This window comes from Cervus elaphus, chromosome 1 (assembly GCF_910594005.1).
Source record: "Cervus elaphus chromosome 1, mCerEla1.1, whole genome shotgun sequence".
Lineage (NCBI taxonomy): Eukaryota > Metazoa > Chordata > Mammalia > Artiodactyla > Cervidae > Cervus > Cervus elaphus.
Window position 1 is genome coordinate 56,788,693 of NC_057815.1, and position 25,337 is coordinate 56,814,029.

Sequence of the window (25,337 nt, forward strand, 5' to 3'; positions counted from 1 at the left end):
TCAAAATTTAACTAGGCTTGTGAGAGTCAATTTTGTGCATTTCAACATTAAGTTCTATTTACTGTGATTTATGGGATGAGAAATTGGGTTACATGGCTTCCTAACATCCCACTAAGTATGTATGGCTTTTGATTTTAAGTGATTTACATTATTCTTTTCCAAGTGGAACTGTCATACTGCATTAACAATTTCTTTCAGAATTCCACTAATAAATCACAGATTTTCACTGCTAGTATTCCATTGCTTATTCCTCAATGACACCCCTTTCTAGTTGGTTTTGCAAGCTCGTGGAGTATTTAAAAACAAATTCTCAGAATGCCCTTAGAACATTCGGTTCAGACTAGATAACTTGGAACTATAACGCTTTCAGAGTTCTTCCGCCACTCCCGCCAATACCAAATGTAGCTTCCTTTAGTGTCTTTTCGGGTTTTCCAGGGCTCCCCTGGCCTCGGGCTGGGAGAGCGGAAAGAGCTCATCGGTTAGTTTGAAGGCAGGCAGGCTGTACAGGCAGCTTTTCCCAGACTCTCCCAGCTCCGGTTTTTCATGCATACCAGCAGAGCCGCTTTTTTCCTACAGTGATTGAAACCATCTGGACTGCAGGGGCGTCACGTGTGTATGAGAAAATGACATAAAGTTTCAGACCCTCTTGTGTTTTGCTCCAGACCCAGACAATTCTTGGTCGGATGGTCGGAGGTGAGGGCCGGTCCAGTTTGAGGACCAACTCCTCATCCTGTTCTCCACTCCCACCTTCCCATCCCCAGCGCCCTCCCTCCCCCGCTTTGAGCACCCTCAGCGCGGTTTTCTAGTTCCCTCAAGAGCCTCCGAGCACACCCCTCCACCCGGCTCCAGCAGCCCACCCTCCCTGTCTCGGGTGGAGGCACACCTCCTCCACGCCCCCCTCCACTCAAATCTGTGCTCCCTCCCTTCTCTCTCGCTACAGCCCGGCCGCAGCCCCGGGCGCGGATGCCCGCCCGACTACCGCCCTCTCTCCTGGAGCGGCTCCTCCTCCGGGCCGCGCGGCTGCAGGCCAGCCCCCATCCTTGCGAGCACCCAGCCCGGCTGGGGGGCTCAGAGGTAAGTGTGTCCCGGCCGCCGCCCAGGCTTTCCCTGCCCGTCTTCCCGCCAGGAGGTTGCTTGCTGGCCTCAATGCCCTTGCTCCAGGCCGGGTGGCGGGCAGCAGGGGCGCCGGTTCCGGCTCTGCCGCGCCCTGCCTTGCGGCTGCAGTCTGAGCGCTTTCCCACTATTCACCACTCAGAGGCCCCGGAGGTGTTCCAGTTCGGTGAGTGTTAGTGATCCCGGGACTCTGAAGGCGCAGAGGAGCAGGGTTGGTGGGGGCTGCCCTCCGGGCGGTCCTGGCAAGCCTTGCTTCCCGGCTCCGCCGGGGCGCGCAGTTGGGGGTGGGGAACATGGAGCCGAGGGTCTGGGGAAGCGCAGAGCTGGTGTGCGAGGAGGAGCCCGAGGTCTGGGCGGTCCTGGTAGGGGGCTCTGAGCGAGCCCCAGGATGCGCCAGAGCTGCTCGGCAGCTCCTACCTGCAGCTCTGGTAGTTTGTGTGCAGGCTTCTTCCAGCGCGCGCACACTCACACACACACACACACACACACACACACACACGGAACTCAAACAAAGGAAAATTAATTTTGCTATCACTTTATGATCACCTTTACTTTTTTTTTTTGCTGTTCTTTTGGAGTGCACTAAGTATTGAAAGTGTATTTTTGAGTGACCCAAGACTAAAGGAACACACTTCAGCCAACGTTTGTGCTACCTGATTAAAGAATTTAGTAGTTTGTAGAATTTAAGAGACTGAACGTTTTCAAGTGTTTCTAAAGAAATTATTGCATTTTTCCTGTGGTCTTTATGAGAATGTGGTTTACAATTGAACCTGAGTGAAACAGCTTCACTAAGAGAATTTCGCTTAATGCTGCCTCAGTCCACCTCTTGCTTTATCCTGATGCGGTTGTTTCTCCTGTTTGGACGGCAGGGTCTTGGGCCTGGTGAAGGGGTCATTATTCTGTCTACAGGGCTGTTTTGAGCTGGTGCTTATGTGCACGTTCCTCAGTTGGCCATCTTAGGATAGGGCCACCAAGTTAAAACCCAAGTAACTGTATTACTGTTTTGTTTTTTTCCTCCCAGGTAATATTTTCAGAAGGTGAATCCCTTCATTGATGAGGTTTTTCAGAAATAGGGGTTTCTTAGGGAAACCCCTTAGAAATAGTCTAGTTTCATAAATAGTCTAGTTTCAGAAAGCTAATCAAAGATAGAGACCAGATTGCTCATAGTCTGTCTCCTATGGTAAATTAGGGACAGCACAAAGCAAGAGCTAAAAAGAACCTATTGAATGCCTGGAGTGAATTAAAGCTTCTTGGACTCTGCCTGCTTGGCTGAGGGTTCCCTTGTGACTACATAGACTAAGGCTTCATTTTCATTTACCCAATAAATATTACCCTTGGAAAAATTCCCCAAGATACGTGGGAGATTTTCTCAAGCGTATATGGAAAGTAGTATTATCCCCTAATTGGGCCAGAAGAGCTCCCATCATTGGTAGACAACCCCAAGGCAACTGTTTCTTCAAAGTATTTTTTATCGACCACTTAAATTGTTATTGGCTTGATGATTGATTAAAAACTTTGCTTTTGGGTTTGTGGACTGGTTGGGGAAAGAGGAGCAACACATAGAGAAGAGCGAAAAGTTTAGACCCATTGGCCTAAAATATAAGAATCTCAGAGGAAAAAATGATTATGAGCGAGGGTAACTTTATAGAAAAGATTTCAGTTAGGCGTTGAAGCAAAGCATGGTTCTGAAATCAGTGGAAAGTTGCTGGGGAGAATTTTCAAGAGAGAAGAGAGTAGACCTTTTAGATTGGAGCTAGGGAGAGAAGTGGTGCTTACTAAGCATCATCTCCTCTGTGCCATATGCCATGTTCTCTCTTCCATCCTCTAGGGCTATGGCGTAGGTATTGCTCTTCTTGTTTTAAAGAGAAGTGACCACACAGATAAGTAACCTGTTCAGGATCACACAAGTGGTAAGCGTTGGAGTTGGAATTCCTGCTCCCTGTGGCCTGACTCTAAAGCTTGTCCTTCCCCAGGGACAGTGGCAGGTTCAGCTGAAGCAGACTGGTCAGCTTGAATTCTGGCTCAGGAGCTGGAACTTCATCCTATTACTCTGTCTGGCTTTTAAAGATTTTTGAGAAAGGAAATGATGGGTAAAGCAGTGTTTTTAGAAGATTATTATGACATCTGTGTATAGGAATGTAACATGCTTATCTTAGGTAACCTGCAAGATGTAGTTCTTAATTGGCAGCCTGAAGACAGTGAGTGTGGTCAGGATATCTCGGTGTGTAAATTCCTGCCCCGTTCCCCCTACCCTTTGATGGCTTCGTTCGCTGGGTGAGAACCGATTGCACAGACCACAGGGCTGCCAGGGATCAGAGAAGCGCTGGATCCGAGCAGGTGAGCGTTGACATGGAATGTGTGTGTGGCGCACCACGACTGCTGGATTGTCCTTTATGTTCCCCATGTGGTTCACAATGCTTTGGTGAAAAGGTTTTTCTTTCCTGGCTTCCCTGGGGTATAGATCAATGTGTAATTTGTTTAAGAGCCTAAGTGGCAAAGTTGAACCCCCAATCTAGGGCCGCTGCCCTAAAATGTTGTTTAAAGTTCAGATGCCCTTTCCCCTCAACATTTCCTTGCTTCTTAAAAATGCCAAAATTTAAAACTTGGCACCAGCAAGGTGAAAATGAATTGAAATTACCTTTCTTATTAATAAGACCAGTTAAGAAAAAAAGGTAGATTTATTTCACTTTTTTGTTATGGAGCGGCAATAGGTTGCATTTGGGCAGTTACTGTGTAGGAATTTAGAAGGGATTGGAAAGCCAGGATTTTGAGATGTGCAAAGCTCTTTCTACCCTGCCAAATTTCCTACCAGTTAATTGTGTTGTTCACTTGTCCAGCTCGGGAGCTTGCAGGGTCATCTACTATCCAAGTTTAGAGCCAGGCCCTTTGATTCTCTGCAGATAATGGGCACAGGAAGGGCAGCAGTGGGTGGAGCCATTTTGCTAGAATTGTCTCCCACTTTGAATGCAATCTCGATTTCTTACTCTTCCTTGTCAACCTCTAGGCCTTTCCTCTGAATGTGTCAGTGCTCTGAAGACTTGGTTCTTGGGCCAAGGGAGATCAGGTAACAGGTGATGAGACAGAAAAGGGCAGCTGAGAGACAAATCACTTGTCAACTGGAGAAGTTTTGTTTTATTAATAAACTCATGTTAGAATCAACCATGTTTTTTTGTAAAATAAAAAGATGCAAAATGGGCTTCCCTGGTAGCTCAGGGGTGAAGAATCTACCTGCAAATGTAGGAGACACCGGTTCAATCCTTGATCCGGGAAGATCCCACGTGCCACAGAGCAACTAAGCCTGTGCATCACAACTGCTGAGCCTGTGCTCTAGAGTCCGGGGGTCACAACTACTGAGCCCACTCGCCGCAACTGCTAAAGGCGACACTCACTAGAGCCTGTACTCCACAAGAGAGGCCACCACAATGAGAGGCCTGTGTATTGCAACTAGAGAGTAGTCCCTGCTCACTGTGACTACAGAAAAGCCTTTGCAGCACTGAAGACCCAGTACAGCAAAAATAAATTAAAAAAAAAAAAAAAGATGCAAAACTGAAGTTTCATCTCAGTTCTCCAAATTCATTTTTACCTTTAAGAGCCTCTAACTGGAGAGCTTGCCCTATTGAATGAGGCTTTGGTATGTGAAATTCTCACCAGCAGCTCTAAATGTGTCAGGATGTGACTCAGTTTGGGTTTGGACTTCCGAGGAATGTGCCCTCTTGAAGTAGGGAATTTAGAGTCCAAAGATATGGGGTAAGGTTCCCGCTTTGCCATTTATTCAGAAGTGTCTGGAATTCAATGTTGCTTAGCTCGGTGTATCTATTTCTTCTAGATCAGAGTAATCTCCCAGGATGAACCCATAGTTCATGCCCTGATTAGTCCTTGGCTCCTTCTCCCATTTCGTATCTTGTATCACTTGAAAACCATGTTTTATCTGTGGCCTGTGGTTATAGACGAGAAAGGAAAACAATCTAGGATTTTCCTCCAGAGAATGGCAGATCTTTTGGTATGGATTTCTGTGAGAATGCTCTTGAGGTTAGTTTTGAAAGTTGGGGGTCTCAAAAAGAGACTTTGGCAGTACTCTTGTTTAAATGTCAGAGATGTTTTGGTTGCATTTTTGGCCCATTGCTCACACAGTTGTTAGTGTTTTTATATTTGGTAAGCATCTATCATTTTTATAATTTATTAAAGGAATGATTTACATTTTCCAAGATAGCTAAAAGCTTAGAAAAAGAGGACTAGAATATCCTTTTGATACTCATATGTAATCTCCTAGAATAGTAGAACCATTTGACTATTTTAACCCACTTCAACTCCACCTCCAATTATCCTTAAATCTCCACCTCCAAATATTCTTAAATCTTTTTCAAGAGATTTGCTCTTTCTCAAGAGACTTCACAATCTCTCCAGGAAATGTTTCCTCCTGAGCTTTCCAGACTGATGATCACAGATTATCTCTTTGTTTAGCCTGAGCTTTTTTTTTCTCTTAGTGTTTCTTGTTTTTGCTCTTTTCTCATGCCTCTTAATGCACAGTTGTTCACAGAGTGGGCAGATTGTCTTTCTTGGACCCTAATGTCAGCTACCAGAAATGTAGATTGCTCCTTCTGTACCCATCTTTTCATTCCCTTTCTCTGGCTAAACAAGCTGAGCTGCTTTCTAGACCTGTGTTTATACGTGTTGTTCTGTGTGTTGTTTTATGCAGGAAGTCAGTATCAGATATGTTGGCAATTAGAGCTTTCAGATTGAAGGATGCTTTTTGGAAATAAAATGTACTTTTTTCCTCCCTTATCAGCATGAGTGGTTGTGGAACATGTGTAAACACTGGAGAGGATCTTTAAAAAAAAATTATCACCAAAAGGATTTTACCCAAGTCTTTTAAGGACTTAAAAAGAATCCAGCCTTTGTAAGATTGTACTAAGAGTAACAGACTAACTCAATTAAGGCCTTTCTAGAAGTGTGGGAATCATTTGTTCAAACCAGAATCTAGGACCCCTGAGTAAATATGATAGAAATAATCTGCTTAACCCTTTATAACAGCATAAGAAAGAAAACCTCTTTTAATGGGCCTCTTGAGATAAAGGGCCATAGTGATGAGAGCATGCTGAGAGTCCTGGTTGTCAGTGTTGTGAAAACTGCTTTGAGTGGGCCAATGTCACTGTTGGTGACTTTCTGTCTTCCTTTGATGTGAATTTGGGATCTTGGGTGTTAATTTGAATATAGTTTGAAGTTTGAATGTAGAATATTTGTGGATTTTTTACCCCCTCTCCCTATTCTTTCCTTTTTGAAGGCTAGATTGGAGTAGATATAGCTTTTAATGAAGCAGTCAGTGTCTTAGGACATTTTGTCAGACACTAGTCTTTAAGGAAGCATTATTCATCCACTCTGGTGTTCAACATTACTGAATATCTGCTATGGACATAGCACATTGCCAGTGCTTTCAAACATCTCTTTGGTCTCTTATTTCTTTTCTTCAGTAAACATGCTTGATACAAGGTGTTTGATGAATTGAGAAGTGGGTAGAGTAAAGAAGTTAGATGGGAAGTATTTTTGGATAACCCTGGTTGGAGTATTGCTATGGGGAAGTGGCTGTTTGTACATCACTTCAGGTTCTGATCTGATCTAGATGCTGAGATTACTCCTGATAAAGAGTTTCAACATGTGAGCATATATTTTCTAGTAAGTGAACAGGGTTCAGTCAGTTATTTTTGCTGCTAGTCATGTTAGGTTACGTTTAGAGTTGCCGGGAGCTCCGCTTAAATGTAGTAGCTCCTGTATTAGAAGGTACCCAGTGGGTCAGTAGTAAGGATTGCCTGGAGAAGTTTTCCTAAAAGTCTGGTCTTGGCACTTGAGCCAGGGATGGATGCTAGGTGCTTAGACCCAAGGGGCTTCTACACAACCAGAATGATCCTAACACTGGGATCCAAAGGGAATAGAAGCTCCTCTGAAATTTTATACCACTGTAGGAGGGGGAATCAAAGCTTTTTGCTTCTCAGTAGATGTTAGAATCTATACACACAGACCTCAGGATGGAGAAAACCAGCTTACAAATGACTATATAGTGCTATATAGGTTTAGGAAGAGGATGGAAAAACAGGATTTAAGGTCAAAATGTTCATTTGAGTCTTTAATGTCCAATTTATCAGAGATAAACCACTGTGAGGGTTTTGTTTTGCTGTATTTTTTTTTTCTACATCTGTGTTTTGACAGGTCACTGCCTTGAATTAGAATAGGATTTAGGACCAGAGTGTTTATACAGAAAGTGATAGCAGAGTCATGGGAGATGAACAGAGCCCACTTTGTATCTTATTTCAGGTGGACCATTTTTCAAACCGCCATAAGCAGCTCAGCAGTCCAAATTAGTTAGCAGTAGCTTTGCTGAAAGGTATTGGTAAAATAACATCTAGCAGCCTTTTGTCTGTTCCAGGTTTAGATATGACTGAGAAAGCCAATTTGGGAGCAATTTCATGTGCTCAGCTCTTCCCACATTCAAGTTGCCTACGTGGTTCCCATATCCTTGTCAGTGGTACTGGTCCCTGGGGGGCCACGGGCAGATCTCAGGATCTGAGGCTCAGACGTGGTTGAAGCCACATCAACAGCTGGTCCTAGTGGGTCAGCCTTATTTTCTGTGGTTATCATCAGGGCTGAGAGTGTGGGGAGGAAGGTGGGTGGGACAGGGAAGACAAACAGAAGGGCATGTAGTTCTGTGGAAACTAAGCAAAGCAATAAACTCTTAGGACTTCTTTTCCCCCTCATTGACTTGTACTTTTGTTCTGTTGGAAACTCTTGTCACTTGAGGTCATTCTGTAAATACTCATAGTCACTAGCTGAAGGCACTGTGACGCCTACACAGTGGTGGGAGGAGCCCTCGTAGATGGTTCTCTGGATGTGTGTTTCCATTTTCTTTCCCACTTTTTCACCTAAGTTTTGATGCTTTTTTTTTGGTTTGTTTTGTTTTTAAGGAATAAAATTTGGCTTCAAATGTCCAGGTTTTTTTTTTTTTTTTTTTTTTAGCTTATGTAGACTAGGGGCTAGGGGCCAGAGTGTGATATGTTGCCAGATAGAAGAGGCTTTTACACCTAGACAAATCTCCAGGAAAGAAGAGACAGAGAAGTTTCCACATAGAGTACAAGGATTGGAAGTCAGAAGGGAAAATGGCCTGGCAGGTGCTTTGGCCGTTGTGACTGTTGCAGCTAAGGTGGGCCTGATGGTTGGATGATGGGGTAGTGCTAAAGATGTCATATAATCCACATCATTCCTTGAAGATTGTTTTTTTCCTTAAGAGAAAGTATAGTATGTTGACTTTAAAATTTTTAGTTTATGTGATGTGTCCACAAACAAGTTTCCAACACCCTGGTATGTGTCTGATTCTATGCCAGGCATGGTAGTGGGTATACAATTATGTGAAAAAACAAAAACAAAAACAAAAACAAACAGAAACCAAACCAGTCCTGAACTTAGAATGTATAACTGTTGCCTGAAGATCTCTATAAAGTATTAAGTTATCAAGCTTTAAATCGTGAGTCACAAACAGAGGTTTGTGCCTGGATGAGGCTTAGGACATGCAGGATTATGGAAAAGCCTCGGGTTGAATGGAGGCCTTTGGAGATGTTGGAGAGCCCCAGGGGTCACTCCAGCCCCCTTTTCTTCTTTATCTGCCCTTTCCCCAGGTGATCCCGTGGCTGTAAAGCACTGGCGTTCGTGGAATGCTTACTTTGTGCCAAACTCTGTTCCAAGGGCTTTGCATTCATTAGTGTAAGCTTCAGATAGCTTTGTGATGCAGGTACTGTCATCCTCACTTGAAGGTGTGGAAACTGAGGTCAGAGAGATGAACTTCCTTGAGATCACACAGTTCATAAACTGAAGAGTCAAGATGTGAGCTTAGTTGGAGACTGGATGCCAAGCCCTTAACTGGTTCTGTTTAACCTTCTAATTGGTCCTGAACTCCTCTACCCCGTCCCTTCTCCACATAGCAACCTACCTGTTGTGTTTGTCCCCTGCTTTAGCCTTCATAAAGAATCCTGTGCATTACACTCAGAATTCACGTTTACTACCAAGTCCTTATGTGCTCTAGCCCCCAGCCCTCCCACCTGCTCTCTGCCTTCCTCTCCGTGTCTCTGTCTCAGAGCCTTTGCCCTGCAGCTGAGGTGCTCTTCGTGAATACTGCCAGTTTGTACTCTCACTTCATTCAGGTGTTGGCTTAAACGCACCACCTCTGGGAGACTTTCCCTGACCATCCGAAATAAGCTACTCTTAGTCAGTCTTTAATCTGTGCTTTGTTTTTATTCCTAAAATTGCATTATGTATTTGGGTGTTTTTCCTGTCTGCTTTTACAAAAATAAACAAATGCCATGAGGTTAGGGAGTTGGTCCATCTGTTTACTGGTATCTTTACTTTTCAAAACAGGACATGGAAAGTTTTCTATAAATATTTGTTAAATGAATAAATGGTGTCATATGCATTTGATGTGCATGTTTAACATAACTTTACTTGGATAAAAAGCGAAGCAGAAAGGGGTATACAGGTGATATACACAGGTCTGGATCTTACTTGGGAAACCTGGCGTGCTGGTCCATAGGGTCACAAAGGGTTGGACACGACTGAGTGACTGAACTGACTGGGTCTTACTTGGCTTTATATATATTGCCAAAGATTTGCCGTAATATCTGGCCAAGAAAATACTCAGAAAATCTTAGCTGAATGAATGCACTGTTTGATTTGTTTTGAATTCCAGACATAGGAGTTCAGTGAAGGGAGAGAGTAGTGTGGTCTGGAGTGCTTAGAAAGAATCCATGGAGGACTTACAGACTTTTGAAGAAGAGATGGGTTTGGTTGGTCATATAGGAATCATAGAGTAATTTTTCTTAAACTAGGAGGATTGTTAAGATGATCTGGTTCAATCTTTCTGTTTACAGATAGGGAAACCGAGCCTAGAGAGGCAAAGGACATGTCCAAAGGTACACAGCTAGTAAATGTTTGGAATCCAGATATTTTGATTGTTAGGTCAATTCTCTTTCCTTTACACAGTGATTTTGGCTTGTGTGGGATAGAAATTTGGATGGAAATTAGGCCTAATTGAATCAGCAGGTTTGTACGAGAGATCCATGGGAGATATGATGAGCTGAATAAGGTGAAGACCAGATCCTGGAGGATCTTGAATGTTATCTCGAAGACTTTAAATTCAGAATGACAGGGAGGCATATGAAATGCTTTAAGTCTTGTTCTGTCTTTTCTCTCCAATGAAGGTGATGTAGGTATGTAGGTATGGAGAATAGATTGGAGTTGAGGAAGGAAGTGGAACCTTGAGGAATTTGGAGGCCCTTGTGACAGTTCAGGTGTTAGTTTAGTTAGGGGCCTAGTTGTATTTCAGTTTGCTTTTAGAAATTTGTGGGGGTTTTGAAGATGACATGCAGTTCTTTGGTAAGATGCCTGTACCCAGAATTCTTAGAGAGAGCTTGGGAGTAAAAAGCCTGGAGAACTAGCCTTTTACCTTAATTCTGTATATGGTTCTAAATGACATTTTGGTATCTAAGTGATGATTCCTCTTCAGGCAGCTGAGCCTGAGAAGTAGAGGTAGAAGATAACACTATATTAGTGTGAAATAGTGATGGAGAGAGGGGAAGGACAGTGAATGGGATCAGCTTCCAAGGGAGGGCCTGGACATCTCTGTTGGAGAAGCTATGTTGTGGCTAGGGAGTCAGGCCTCCAGGGACTGCAGCCTCACACTGTCGTTTTAGGACTCAAGAGGCCAATGGAAGTAAGATCTGCCTGCTGGACCCACAAATGCTTTGGGTGGATGGGTTGTGCTAAAGCCTGGGCCCATACATGTATCCACATAGATTTTCAATTAAGGGCTGATGAGAATAGATAGTCCTTACCAGGCCAGTGAATTGGCACAGAGTACGATACTTTAAAAGTTTTTTCCATCCTCAGGAGTCTTTTTCCATCTCTAAGGAAAAACTTTAAAAGTCAGCAAGAAAGTGAGAACACAGACCTTCAAATAATATCTCATACTGGATCTGAGAGTTTGGGTTGCAGAAAAAAATCTGATCCTAGAGTATTCAACAAGTACTTACTAAGCAGGACCTGTTAAATACCAGATGCTATGCTAAGTGTTGGAGCTTTAATCTTTTGATCATATTGCATCAAATGTTGTTGATACAGAATATTAACATTTGGTCCTATTTTACATTAAGTTCTTTAAGCCCCATGGAAACTCTCCAGGCAAGAATACTGGAGTGGGTTGCCATGCCCACCTCCAGGGGATCTTCCCAGCCCAGGGATCAAACCCAGTTCTCCTGCATTGCGGGTGGATTCTTTACCGTCTGAGCCACCAGGGAAGCCCCCAAATTTATGTAGCTCTGTCCATAAGCCCTCAGTTAGTTCAGACTACTCACTTAAGCTTGCATTCACTTGTTAAATGTGTACTGTGTAATAGGCAATATACTGAATGCTGAGGCAGTTTTGGAGAAAAATAAGAACCGGTAAGGGTCCTCAACTGGTTGACTGGAGTTTGTTGGGTAGATCTGGCAGCTTCCAGTTTGCTGGGATTGCTGGCCAAGAGGAGAATGCTCTCAGCAGTAGTGTACCCCCTTCACCCCACTGGGCCCTCCCCTCTCTCCCTGACCTCTGTCCCTGGCTGGACTTTAAATTTCAGAGAAATGAAAATTAGCTTCTTTGCATTAAGTGTGGGAAGTTCCATTCGGGGCAGCACTTCCTGATGAAACCCTCTAAGTTTGAAGTCTTTGCAGAAGAACTGCTCCTGCTTGTGTAAGCCCAGAGAAGAGCGTTCTCCACAGGGGCTGTTTTCCTTCTTCTGAAAGTTCCTCTGCTTGCAGTGTGGACACAGGGCACATGGCGTGTGCTGCTTCTCGGGCTCTTTACTTCTGCCTGCTTCCATGGCTCTTTGGGGATGCTGAGAGGGGCATGGTGTGTTGTTTTCTGAGAACGAATGACAAAAATGAGAGGGAGGCAATCATGCTAATTTTTCCCATCGTTTGGAAAAAGCAGCTGCTCAAAACAAAAGAAGACAGATGTAGAAGAGGAGTGTTTTTTTTTGTTTTTTAAGAGGAGTGTTTTATTGAGCCCTTGGATTGCTATCCGGAGTGAGGTTGTTTTCCCCTCTTTTTCTTGGGATCTGGAGCCAGCTTGTATACTGTCTGAGGTTTGCTCTGCTTTCTTCTTGTCTGTGGACTTCTTTAATAGAAAACTAAAAAATGTGAAATTACCTTCAACTTTAAATTGGTTCTTTAAAAAATGTAATGTGTACATTGTAGTATACTGTAAAAAATTAAGTTTCACTTTCCCAATACCCAGAGATCACCACTATTCATATCTCTGTGCACCCTCTTCTAGATCTTTCTCTATGCATATCTATGTACATATTTGTATTCTTTGCTTTTTACCAAAGCAAGATCATACTAGACATACTATAATTCATTGTTTTATTTTTTTTATTATCTCCACTTTTCATGTTCAGTGAATTTGTATTTTAACTAACACCCAGTCCATGTTTCAGATCCCCCTGTTGACCCCCAAGTATCCTATCATTTTTTTCCATACTGACATTGAACCTGTAACCTCACACTGTATCTGGTTGTTATGTCCTCTAAGCTTCTTTTAATCTAACCAAGTCAGTCCTTTTGTATATTATCTTGTTGAAGAATTATCCTTAAGAGGTTCCTGACTGTGTGACTTGTGTGTTGCTAAGAGGCTTGCACATATCTTGTTTAATTCTTGTGACAACACTAAGAAGCATGTTTTATTATTCTTTGTTTTTGCATACTCTCTTCCTGTGAGATCTCAGCTATTCCCCAGGGATTCGACTATTTCCTTTACGTCAGAGACTATATCACCTATATCTCAGTGGTCACCTTAGGAGCCTGAACTCTTGAGCCAGATGGTCTGGGTTCATTTCATTTTTCTACTGCTTATTATATCTGGTCCTGGACAAGTCATTTAACTTCTTCATGCCTCAGTTTCCTCATCTGTAAAATGGGGTACTAATAGTGCCTACCTCATAAGGTTTTTGTGAAGTTAGATGAGTTAATATATGTAAAATATTCAGAACTACTTGACATATAGTTAGTGTATATAAGTATTGCTTTTGGACAGTTGGGTGACCCACAAGCACCTCAGACGTTATGTTTTGAGAAATGGAGTATTTCCTACCATATCAGTAAATAAGAATGTCACAGTCATCAGTGATTGCAGCCCTCCAAAGTGAGCTGGTAAGCCCTAAGGGCACTCAGGAGGGAGAAGAATACCTGAGATTTAGCAGCCATTCCCTATGGTGAGCCCTTGGTGAAAAACACAGGATTCTGGCCCAGGATAGCTGAAATACATATGAAAGGAATGATTTCAGTGAGCCCAGACTCTTGTATCCTCCCATACAAAGAAAAGTACTGAGTTCCTTAACTTGGGATTTCTGGTTTTCTTTAATTAACAATAATCTTTTGATGTTCAGACTATCTTCACTGTGTTGCAAAACTTCTGTCAAACCTAGCTCCCCGCTCACTTCCTCAGAGGAGTTCTGTCAGGGTTACTTGAAATGCTGTCTCCCAGGCTCTAAAGTCCTAAAAATTCCCACCAAATAAAACTGTTACTCTCAACTTTAAGGTTGTGACTGTTTTTTTTTTTTTATTTAATTATTTTAATGAGCATGTGACGCTGTTAAGAAATAACCACAGAATTCTTCAAAACTTGTACACATCCACGAGTGTGTGCTCAGGTGCTAAGTTGTGTTCGACTCTTTTGCAACCCCATGGACTGTAGCCCACCATGCTTCTCTGTCCGTGGGATTTTCCAGGCAAGAATACTGGAGTGGGTTGCCATTTCCTTCTCCAGTGACTGTTTTTTAAGCTGACATTCCAATACTTATCTCCGGAAAGCTGCACTTTGTTCTCCGGTTTTCACCAGCTCCTTCACAGAGTTGTCTCTGATTTCTCCTCTCTCAATAATCACACTCATAAAGTCTTGTCAGTCCATTTCCCAAAAGTCCTCCTTGCTGCCTCCAGTCCATTTAAGGTCTTCACCATCTTTTTCCTGGAATGCAGTTTTAATGTCTCAGAATGCCTGCCCTTGGATGTTCTTCAGTCAATCTCCCAAGCTGCTCCCAGAGTGAGCTTTCTGAAATACAGGTCAATTACCATACTTTCTTGCTAAAAACTCTTCCTTTTTCCTGAGAAATAACATACAGTAAAGTGCACAATGAATTTTAAGCCAGCTTTTTCACTCTCCTCTTTTACCCTCATCAAGAGGCCCTTTAGTTCCTCTTCACTTTCTGCCATTAGGGTGGTATCCTCTGCATATCTGAGGTTGTTGATATTTCTCCTGGCAATCTTGATTCCAGCTTGTGATTCATCCAGCCCAGCATTTCACATGATGTACTCTGCATAAATGTTAAATTAACAGGGTGACATGGCTTGCTCCTTGGAAGTAAAGCTATGACAAACTTAGTATATTAAAAAGTGGGGACATCACTTGGCCGACAGAAGCCTTTATAGTCAAGTTATGGTTTTTACAGCCTTGTACAGATTGGACCATAAAGAAGGCTGAGAGCCAAAGAATTTATACTTTCAAATTGTGGTGCTGGAGAAGACTCTTGAGAATCGTTGGACAGCAAAGAGATCAAACCAGTCAATCCTAAAGGAAATCATTTGGAAAGACATTGGAAGGACTTATGCTGAAGCTGAAGCTGCATTAATTTGGCCACCTGATGTGAAGAGCAGACTCACTGGAAAGGCCTTGATGCTGGGAAAGATTGAAGGCAAAAGAAGAGGGTGGCAGAGATGAGATGGTTAGGTAGCATTACTGACTCAATGGACATGAATTTGAGCAAACTCCAGGAGATAGTCAAGGACAGGCGTTCTATAGTCCATGGGGTCGCAAAGAGCCAGACACAACTTAGTGAGCGAACAACAACAACAAAAAGTGCACAAATATTAAGTGTGTAGCTTAATGATCTTTAACATTTGTGTTTGCCCAAGTAACTTCTACTCAGATCAAGAACATTTTCAGGGAAGGTTGCTTTCTGTGTCTTCCCAGGGAGTATCTGCATCCTTAGCCCTTCTGCTACCATTAAAAAAAAATCTTTTCTTAATCTTCATATAAGTGAATCACAAATGTTCTTTATTGAATCTTCTTTGACAGGATAATTCCAAACTCATTTAATGTGACATTGAAAAATCTTTGTCATTTGGCTTTTACTTCAGGTCCTCCTCCACACATGGCCTCCCCTTCCTGCCATGCTGAAATGGCCTGTGGTTTGCCAACACAGGCTCTTGTTGCCTTTCATTTTTGCACTTGATATTCTCTTGGTCTTCTGACTTCATTCCCGGGCAAATTCAGTTCTTACAAATGTAGAGATCCTTATTTACAGTTTCCTAGGGTAGTAAAATGAGGCCCACCCAGGGTCTATTCCTCATACAAGATTTGTACCTTAGTAGCATGGGCAGACCGAGATTAGTGCTGGGGTCCAAGGGGTCTTTTCCCCTCTTGCGAGGAAGTTCATTCACCTCCTTGGTTGAAGCCTTCAGCTTGTCACTTGAAAGGGTGACTCCAATTTTGGAATTAAAATTTGAGATCCTTGGGCCAATAAACAATTTTTTTTTTCTGGTTTGTGATTTGTTTATATGAAAAGCTTTTACAGATTTTTGCAAATTAGGTCAAACAACACATTTACACAATAACCCTTGTTATAAAGAATTCAACTGTGTAAAATTCTATGGTCCTGGAAAAAGTAGCATGTAAGCTCACTCTTCTGGCACATCTGGTACTGGGAATTCTTTTGCTTTCATGATGACAGGGTTTCTATTAATAGGGATCAAAATAGTACTATGAAATGAAACTGTATGTAGTTTTAAAAAAATTGATTACAGTTTTTTGTTGCTTGTTTGGAGCATTTGTTCAGCAAAGTGCTGTACTAGAGTCCTGATTCAGTTTTTGCTTAGAACAGATTGAACAAACTCCAAAAGGGTTGATTCGACCTTGTACAAAACACGAGGCCGTGAGATGAGTGGTTTTTCCACATTTTAATATTTTCCTGGATGACACTGAATCCCTTGCCCTTAGAGAACCCTGAGCCAGCTAATAATTCTTCTGAGCTCTTGAGAAGGAGAAGTGGGAGATTTATACCATTAAATAGGTGCCCAGACCTTTCCAAAAGAGCCTGGAAAGGAATTGTGGAAGAGATGGAATGTAACTAGCAAGGCAAGATAGGGAAAGCCTCGTGACTTTTGAGTTCTTGTGGGAAATGACTGGACTTGTCTTCATTATTTCCAATTCTCTGTTTTCAAAAAAGTCTCTGAAAAGCCTTGCTCTCGGGGGATATTAAGAGGGAATGCTTCAAGGAAGAACTGAGTCAGTGCGAAGACCTACTCTGTGCCAGTCACTACTTGGTACTTTCATAAATTCTGCTAATTGTCCCAAAGACAAGGAAATGATGATGCAGAGAAGTCAAGGAACTTTCCCAGGGTCCCAAATTTGAACCCAGGTTCATTCGATTCCAAAGCCCTTTCCACTACACTGTGATGCTTCTTTGTGCTGAAATCATGGAAAATGACCAATCTTCTGGACTGAATTAGGGAACTCATGGTATCCAGCTAACTGTTCTGAAAAACTCTGAGTATGTTTTATTTGGAGGTATTTGGGAAGAGGAGTAATGCTGGTAAGGGGAGATGTATTGAAGGGGAAGATACTAGGAGTTCTTCAGACTGTCTCTGTTTCATGTGATCTTATGCCGTGCTGTGTGGCATCTCGTCCTTGGTGTTTGGAAAGAAAAGGCTGCTGAATTCATTTGCAACCAGTTATCTTTGTGGAGGGAAATGGGAAAAGACTAGCATACTATAGCTTATTGAACTTCATAAAACATGTTTTTTGTTTTGTTTTCATGAGGCCAACATAGAATTCCTAGATTTTAAGATTTTTCCCAGGAAAGGAGGCCAAAAATAAACAAAGCCCCCAAGCCTATCATCATCACGCCATATAAGAAAGGACATTTGAAATCCGGAATAATAAATAAATTAAAAAAACAATAAAATAGGATAATAAAACAGCTCTTTGTAAGAAAGCATCTTATAATAGTTTGTTAGATTTAAACTATTTTGAGGGCTTTTCAGGTGACGCTAGTGGTAAAGAACCCACCTGCCATTGCCAGAGACGTAAGAGACTTGATTCCATCCCTGGGTCAGGAAGATCCTCTGGAGAAGAGCATGGCAACCCACTCCAGTGTTCTTGCCTGGAGAATCCCATGCACAGAGGAGCCTGGCGGGCTACAGTCCATGGGGTTGCACAGAGTCAGACACAACTGAAGCAACTTAGCACCTACACAAACTATTTTGAATCAAGAAAAAAATGACAACATAAACTTTATTGATGTGTTTGTCAGTTTGGAAAGTTTTATTTGATAGTACAACCTCAAGAGAAGCTTGACGGTCCAGCTTGTTTCACACTTTATCACAGCTACAGTTGATAGTGCATTTCAGCAGGCTTGTTGATGAAAACAGCATCAACTGTCAATGGAATATTGAATATGGAATATTCTGGTAAATGGAGAGAAGGGGGTAAGTCATTAGGCTTTTAATCCTGTGGCCAGGCCAAGGAGAAGCAGAAGTCATAGCTCTGGTGTCTGACTGGTGAAGGGTCCCGGAGGAGCGCTGCCAGCACCTGTCTGCCGTGGCTCACGTACCAGGTAAGGGACAGGGTTGCACACCAGCCTTGCTGCCCACCATGGATCAGGTATGAATTTGAGAGGGTTGCTGAACACGATCAAAACTTGCATCATGGCCTGGGCCAGTATTTAAGAGAACCACTCCTCTAAAGGAATAATTCTGTTTGGTTCTCCAAGATAATCTAAAGGCAGAGACACAGACAAAGGCCCATTGTTTTCTCCCGGGCAGCTGTTTATTGCATTGGTGCTAAGGAAGAGATGGGGAGCCCGCCGGCCTGTGGCCTAGGTGCTCAGACTTGGAAGTGGTTCTGCTTGTTCCCTCTGGTTATTTTCTCCTTACTCTCTCCTGTGGGAACTTTGGGCAGACTGCATTTTTCCTCCAAGCAGTTAAGTCTTAGCTTTACCTTCTACTTGGTCCCTGTGCACTGGGGGTTGGGGGGATGGGGTGGGTGGATTGTGAACTCTCTAAGTGCCTGGGAACTCAGAGGAAAAAAGCCTGAGAGCAGCCGGGGAATTCCCTAGCGCCCCTAGGCTGCCTCTCTCATCTAAGGGAACACCTACCTTCTGCATTTCCAGGGCTGTGCTGGGGAAGTGTGTGTTTTGGCCTCTCTGGAGAAGGGCACGTTAGCTTCCCTTGGCCTGTTTACATTAGTTTGGTCCTTTCTGCCTTTGATTACACATGAAGCCTTGGGTGGGGGATTTCCCTGCTTCCGTGGAGTTCACTCCGTCCTTTTGTCTGCCTTCTCAATTTTTCCACCTGGGGAAGAGCTGCCCTTGACTTAACGCCTTGTTTCATAGACTTTGCCTAATGAGTGAATCAGTTCATAATAAGGAAGTAATTCCTCTGACTCCTAAAATTCTCTTTTGCTGTATTCTGTGACAACCTTTTCTCATTTGCCCTTCCCTCCCTTAGTTGTCAGTACCGTCCTCTAAGAAAGGGAGTAATGGTCTTTCATACCCAGAGGCTTGGCTGCTTATTGGAGCTTGCTGAGCTAAAGTGTTGATGCAGTATTTCTTAGTTCTTTGGAATGTCTGTCTTGGCTGCTCAAATAGAATGTCAACCTGTTAAGGCTAGGAGCTCCAGGTTCTTTCCCTTTCTTCCAGCGGGGAGGGTAACCACCAGTGGCTAAATTTGCTGGTGAGATTACTTCATCCTCGCTCCTAGCTTATCCTGCCTACCAAGCATGCCGGGAAAGCCACAGCATCTCTGAGGTAGACCTCCCTCTATGCTAAGATAACGGCTCACAGGACTTCCCTGGCGGTGAAGACTCATGCAGCCACTGCAGGGGGCATAGGTTCAATCCCTGGTCCCTTGGCTGGAGAAGTTCCACATGCCTCACAGCGTGACCAAAATAATAATAATAATGAAAAATAGGATAATAGCTCATAGAAAGAGTCCAACACCTATGTTAGTCAGTCGTGTTTGACTCTTAGCAACCCCATGGACTGTAGCCCTCCAGGCTCCTGTCCATGGAATTCTCCAGGCAAGAATACTGGAGTGGGTTGCCATTCCCTTCTCCAGGGGATCTTCCCAACCCAGAGATCGAAAGCAGGCCTCCTGCATTGCAGGTGGATTCTTTACTGATTGAGCCACCTGGGAAGCCCGTGGCTCACAGAAGTGCTAGAGAAAACCTTTTTGCCCCAGGGGCAGTGGTAGAAAGCCTGAGTCAGGCCTTTTCTTTTATGGAAGCTTCCCTTTTCTTTTTGTTCATTTGCACAGTTGAGGGATCCTACCTGCCCTTTAAAGCCTTTTCTTTGTTAGAGGTTCCTGGAAAGCTCACGTGATGTTTCCTTGGGTAAAAATGTTCCCATTCCACAGCTTTCACACTCTTTGGAGAATTTCTCTTTTGGATAATCAGGTGAATTTCTTTCTTTTTTTTAAACCAGTGGACCTAGTACTGTATAGCGACTTCTTCAGTTCCTCCGGCCTTCCTTCAGCTGCTTGATCTTGGCAGAACCTTGCCTAGGTCCCTTGAGCTCCCTTCCATGATAGGATCATCACTTACCTGTCTGTCCTCTGCTTGAGTTCTGATGTGCCCCCATGTCACTCCCCCAGATTCCTGTCTTTTTGACTCGATATTGTGATACCTTTTCTTTTGACTTCCTTGTGGTCAGTTCTTAGGTGACAGTCTATTTACATTCACGTTTAGAACCCTACTTTTAAATCTCAACATTAAAGAAAAATACTCCGATTCCTTTGCTCCTAGCTTGTCCTCAGCTTAAGAGTGCATTTTCCCTCTTTTGTCACCCATCTGCTGGCATTTGCAGCGGTTTTCTCTTTAGTTTCCTTGTGTTCTGTGCCTACCTCACTCCCACAGCCTTCCCCTCCGGCACAGATCACAGGGGAAATATTTAGTTAGTCTCTGCCAAACATTCTGGCTGTGTTGTTTTGCTTAAGAAGACATGCAGATAAACTGTTTTGATTCTTGGTCTTGGTGCTCGGGGGCAGATGTTCCTCCTATAACAGAGGTATTGTGGTCAGTTGAAAAGAGTGCTGGACTAGACTTTGGAGAATTGGATTCTAATCCCTGCTGCGCTACTAATTTGCGGTACAGACTTGTGCAAGCCACATTTCTATGTCTCAATTTCCTTTTGTCAAAAGGGACTTTATGGTGAAGAAGACACAGAAATCTATGGAGATCGGGACCCAGAGAGTAATCCCAGGGGAGCTAGTAGAGTAGACAGGCTAGAGGCAGAGAGGCAGAGAACCAGGACCATGACTGTCGTTAGTGGAACCAAAAGGAAACTCATGTCCAAACATAGATAAAATTAATATGTCTGGTTACTTTGAAAAAGTATAAACTGTGCTAAAGAAGTGGTGGAAATCCTCTGACAAGGATGACTTCAAGAGATGACTGTCTTGTCCACTGCTGGGCCTGCTGTAGGTGCACACCTGTTTGCTGTCACCCTTGGGACGTGGGAGGTTTGGCCTTCTGCGGGTTCCATTCCAGAATTCTGCCTCCCACCTTCCACCTCCTTCATAAACCCAGAAATATTTGAAACTCAGCCCAGATCTTCACCTGGCTTTGATTTCCCCATGATGTGGAGAATGGGCCTTGGAAGTTGTAGTTTCCAGAAACCTTAAATGTTTGCTAACATGTCCAACTTCTGCATTTGTTGATCACTCCTTCTGTGCATGGCTGTGTTCCAAGTCTTGTGCCCTGCGTTTGGTTCCAGCAAGGAAAGCGAGGGATATTTGGGGGATCCTTTCACCAGGAACTGAGAAATAAAAGTAGACTAAAGAACTGAGAGATACCCCCATGGTGTCGTGAGAGAAAAGTCTTTGAAGAAGAGCAAAGTGGTTTAACATCTGCCTGTATAAAGCATAGCCCTCACACACATACTCAAATAGGCAGAACTGCATTTCCTCCTGATCGTTCCCTTCTGAAATGATTCTGGGGGTTTACTTAGATCTTGCCTAGTTTATGCTTTTTCTTTCTAGTTAAAGATTTGCCTTGGTTTCCTCCAATGCGGATTTGGAAGGCAGTCCCCAAAGTCTTTTGCTGCCCTGTGATCCTTTGTGAGGCATAGTCAGCAGAAACTTTGGTAAAAGAGTGCAGAGAGATGCCTGTCCCTGTGGGGTTAGTGATAAGGACCTGTACTCACTGTCACCACACCCAACTTCTGGAGGCTCTCCCACTGCTGAAAATTGCTAGAGAAAGTAATGGAACCGAGACTAGTTCTGGGGAGAAGAGTTTCATAATTGACTCTGCATACTTTCAACTGGACCTTCTTTGCTATTCTGCAATCCTTTAATTTATCCTAAGTCTCTGTGACATACACCACAGTGCTTTTCTTCCTTCCTCCCTCCCTTCCTTCTTTCTCTCTTTTATTTTGTACTCTGTAAGCTCTGACTCCATTCTTACCCTGCATCAGCAGTGAACATGCCTTCTACTTTACTGGGACTCTTAAAACTAGGTGACATGATACTCTGAGGTAGTTCCTTTTCTTTCAAGAGCCAGGTACCGAAATTCATCCTGCTCCAAGAGAACAGGCGTAAGCATTTCCTGTCGGCGCTGTGGATGTGTTTCTTGTGGATGCCACCATCAGCTGGATGAAAGGATGGTTTGATTCGGGACTCAATAAGAGTTGTGAGCCCACGTCTGGCTATTTGGTACTTTCCCTCATCCCACTTGTTCTATTTATTTATTTTTTTTTAAGTAAGTAAATGTTTATTTTAAAAAAGGTAAATGTCAAATGTTTATTGATTTCTTTTTTTTTAAATGATGAAAGTATAACACATTTACAGGAGACTTGCAAAATGCGGGACAAAATTACGTGTAGTTCCACTATGTATTACAATTATTTTTTTAAGTAGATCAATTAAGATTTTTAGCACTATGAACCAACTCAACATAATTAAGATTTATATGATTTTCACACAACAGCAGATACAAATTCTATTCAAGTTCCCATAGACTGTAAATCTCTAGACACTGGAACATATCCAAGGACATAAAACACGGTGCAAAAATTTCATGGTTTAGGGCTTCCCCTGCTCAGTGGTAAAAGAATCTGCCTGCCAGCACAAGAGATGCAGGTTTGATCCCTGGGTCGGGAAGATCCCTGGAGTAGGAAATGGCAACCCACTCCAGTATTCTTGCCTGGAAAATTCCATGGACAGAGGAGCCTGGCAGGCTCTAGTCCCTGGGGGTCACAAAGAGTTGGACACGACTGAGCATGCACACACAAAGGCATTGAAATCATACAGAGTCTGTTCTCCTATCACTGCCATCCCACTTGTTCTTAAACCAAGTTGTTTAGGAAGATGACCCAAGTGGGACCTGTCACGTAATGCCTGACGTGTTCTCCCTCACACTCCAGCCCTGGATAGTAACGAATGCTCTACCTTCTGTGTCTCATGAGTTCTCCCCCAGGTAAGTGTCTATCAAATCCTACTCACATCCTCTTTAACCTTCTTCCTCCCTTCTCATTCTCTTCTACCCACTTTGCTTAGATGTCTCAAGAAATACCCACCTTGTCCCCATCCCTCTTTTGACTGTGGTGTGAACGCTAGCCCCAGGCATAGCTGATGAGCGTGACACCATGAATACTTCACTCCTTCGGGAGTGAAATGACGTGATGTGAAAAATCAGTGCTGTCAGTCTTTTCCTTGTTGAGTGCCTTTTGAAATCCTTAAAAATGCCTGTCTTTGAATCCAGGACCACATTTTGGAATATATAAAAATTATTTAATTTTACTTGTCTTATGTTTTATTTTATTGCAAGTATTTGTATTACCCTGGTAATTTTTTTGCTGTCTTTATAGAAACAGTATTTTAGCCATGTTGTTCAGTAATGAGCCTATTTGAACATCGAGCTACCATATCTAGTATTGTTTCTTTAGGAAAATGTCTTCAACTTATAAAGGTGACTGACTGACAGAGGAGTGTTCAGTGCAAAAACAGTCTCACCTTGTGACCCCCGATGGTGGTGTCGCTGTGGAAGGGACCGACTTCATTCCTGTCACATGGAGAGGAAGAGAAGTGCTTCCCAGGAATGACTGGGGCTCAATCGGGAAAGCTGGGTCCTTCCTTTTGTCTGAGTCTCTGAGTGGAGGTGCTGGAGTGTGCCATGCCTGACTAAGCTCCTCTCTCCCTCCCTCTCCCTCTCCCCCCACCCCCGCCCCCAGCCCACTCTGTGTAACCTCAGGAAATACTTTAGCTTAAAGCCTGAAGACATCCCCCACTTTGAAAGTCATGATCCAATTATGACAGGACCTCATTCTTTCAGCATGTTGTGTAGTGGAGTTAATTGAATTATCTCCTATTTTTCAGTAGGAAATCATACATTCTTGTTGTGATGCTGCGTCACGTCTTAAATGGAAAGCTGCTAGTTTGAAACCATGTCTATTTCCAGTGGGAGCAATCTGCTGCCAATTTATGAAAACTGATGAGGTCTCTGTGCTCTGTGTGTAAACTGTAGCATCTTTTTGTGGAATGAATGATTCAGGAAAAATGGAACAATTTTTTTGAATAAAATTCCAAGCTGCACTAGGTTCCAAGGGCCTGAGAATTTCCTGTTAGAGTAGGAAAGTTTATCCATATGTTTTTGCCTGGGGATAGTATATGTCATGTAGTTCTGAAGAAGTATGTCCGTAGTGGATTACCTCTTTCTTTGTCTTTCTTTCCATGGTGCCCAGAGATGGTTTGAGCTCATCTTTGGTCTCGTCTCTTTGCAAAAAAAATAGCATGTATTTTGATCAAGGTATGGGAGTAAATCCTATGGCCACAGGGCAGGGTGAAACTAATGGTTTGTGTGAAGGGCATACCTTTCACCTTTGTCTCTCTGGTACCAAGCTGTAAGTCACTGAACTAACTAGCTCCAGACGCTTATTGTGCAATTTTGAGGTGAGGATGGGCAAGATCCCAGAGGCTGGGAGGCAGACATGTGGCTACCAGAGTGGTGACGTCAGCTGGTTTACTGGTGCTGAGGAGAAAGGGGGGATTCCAGGTACTCAGCCTCCTTCCTCCTTGTGGGGGTGTCTGCCACCCCCAGTCCTACTGGCAGCCAGCATCTTCCCCTGGGAACAGCCCTTTGTCTAACTCTTGCCTCCAGCTGTCCCATGGGGACCTGAAATTGGAAAGGGTCTCGTAACCTTGGCTGTGGGAACAAAGCTTTGAGGAATGGGCAGACATGTGTGTCTCTGTGTGTCTGTGTGTATTCTGTGTTAATGCTGACAACTGATGAGGGTTTCCAAACTGGGGCTTTTATATGAGAGGAGAAGGGGGGAGTGTTGTCTGGGTTTTGGGGAGTCTGCATTAGGAATTGTGCTTTTCTTAGAAGGGAAAGCAGTTTATGATTTAACCCATTTTTTAAATTAAAATTATTTGATTCTTTTCTTTTGATATATTTAATGTGGATGCTTAGTGTACAAACGGAAATTATGAATAATTTCCTTTCTGTGTTCTGCTCCTTCCTCCAGGCTTGTCCTAGAGCAGAGCCTCACAAAGCCGTAATATGTGACACGTTGGAGACAGAGCTGTAATGTGTGGCAGTTGGAGAAAGCACTTGTGTATGGAAGAGCTTCGTCTTTGCTCAGCCTTGCCTCTGTATGGGCTCCTGGGAACTGTGGTGGGGCTCCTTGGGAAGCCCACACCTCACAGCAGGAATGTAAAAAGCTTTGTAGCCTCCGGAGCATGACAAAGAGAACCAGAGCTGGGAGGCATTGGAACCTACAGAGCCCATCTGCTTACAAGCTTTGTTTTCAGATGTTGGGGACCTGCTTTAGTTCACCCTCCTTCCCCAAGATGTGGAAAAGAATGAAGCCTCTGCATGGAAGGCAGGTGGTAAAGCCACCAGCAAAAGCTTATCCTAAGTGGTTCAGACATTCCCCATCCTAGGCCTGCCTTGGGTTTCTTTGAGGCTATCAGTAGCTTCAGGTTTCTCTAAGACTTTTGCTCACATTCAGCAGAGCCACTGCTTACTGGAAGCCATCTGGGGCCAGCCCAGGCTTGTTCTGTCCAGGTGTCTTCCCACCATGGTGCTTTTCTCTCCTTTTGGGCCCTCAGATGCGAGGACCATCAGGCTCTCTGAGCTGCTAAAGTCCTTCTTCCGAGAGCCTC

The 25,337-nt window shown here is 43.4% G+C and overlaps 1 protein-coding gene across 4 annotated transcripts in view; it reads left to right on the forward strand.

Annotated features, from left to right (window-relative positions):
- The first annotated feature begins 568 nt into the window (after positions 1 to 568).
- Positions 569 to 25,337, forward strand: part of DENND2B (DENN domain containing 2B) — a 163,446-nt gene continuing 138,677 nt past the window's right edge. For 2 of the 4 annotated variants that reach the window (XM_043903620.1, XM_043903648.1), the window contains exons 1-2: positions 569 to 693; positions 941 to 1,074. The gene's annotated coding sequence lies outside the window, so the exon portion shown is untranslated. Of the gene's footprint in view, positions 694 to 844; positions 1,075 to 1,098; positions 1,280 to 25,337 lie in introns of those variants that run through there. The other 2 variants (XM_043903668.1, XM_043903640.1) reach the window with 2 other exon arrangements.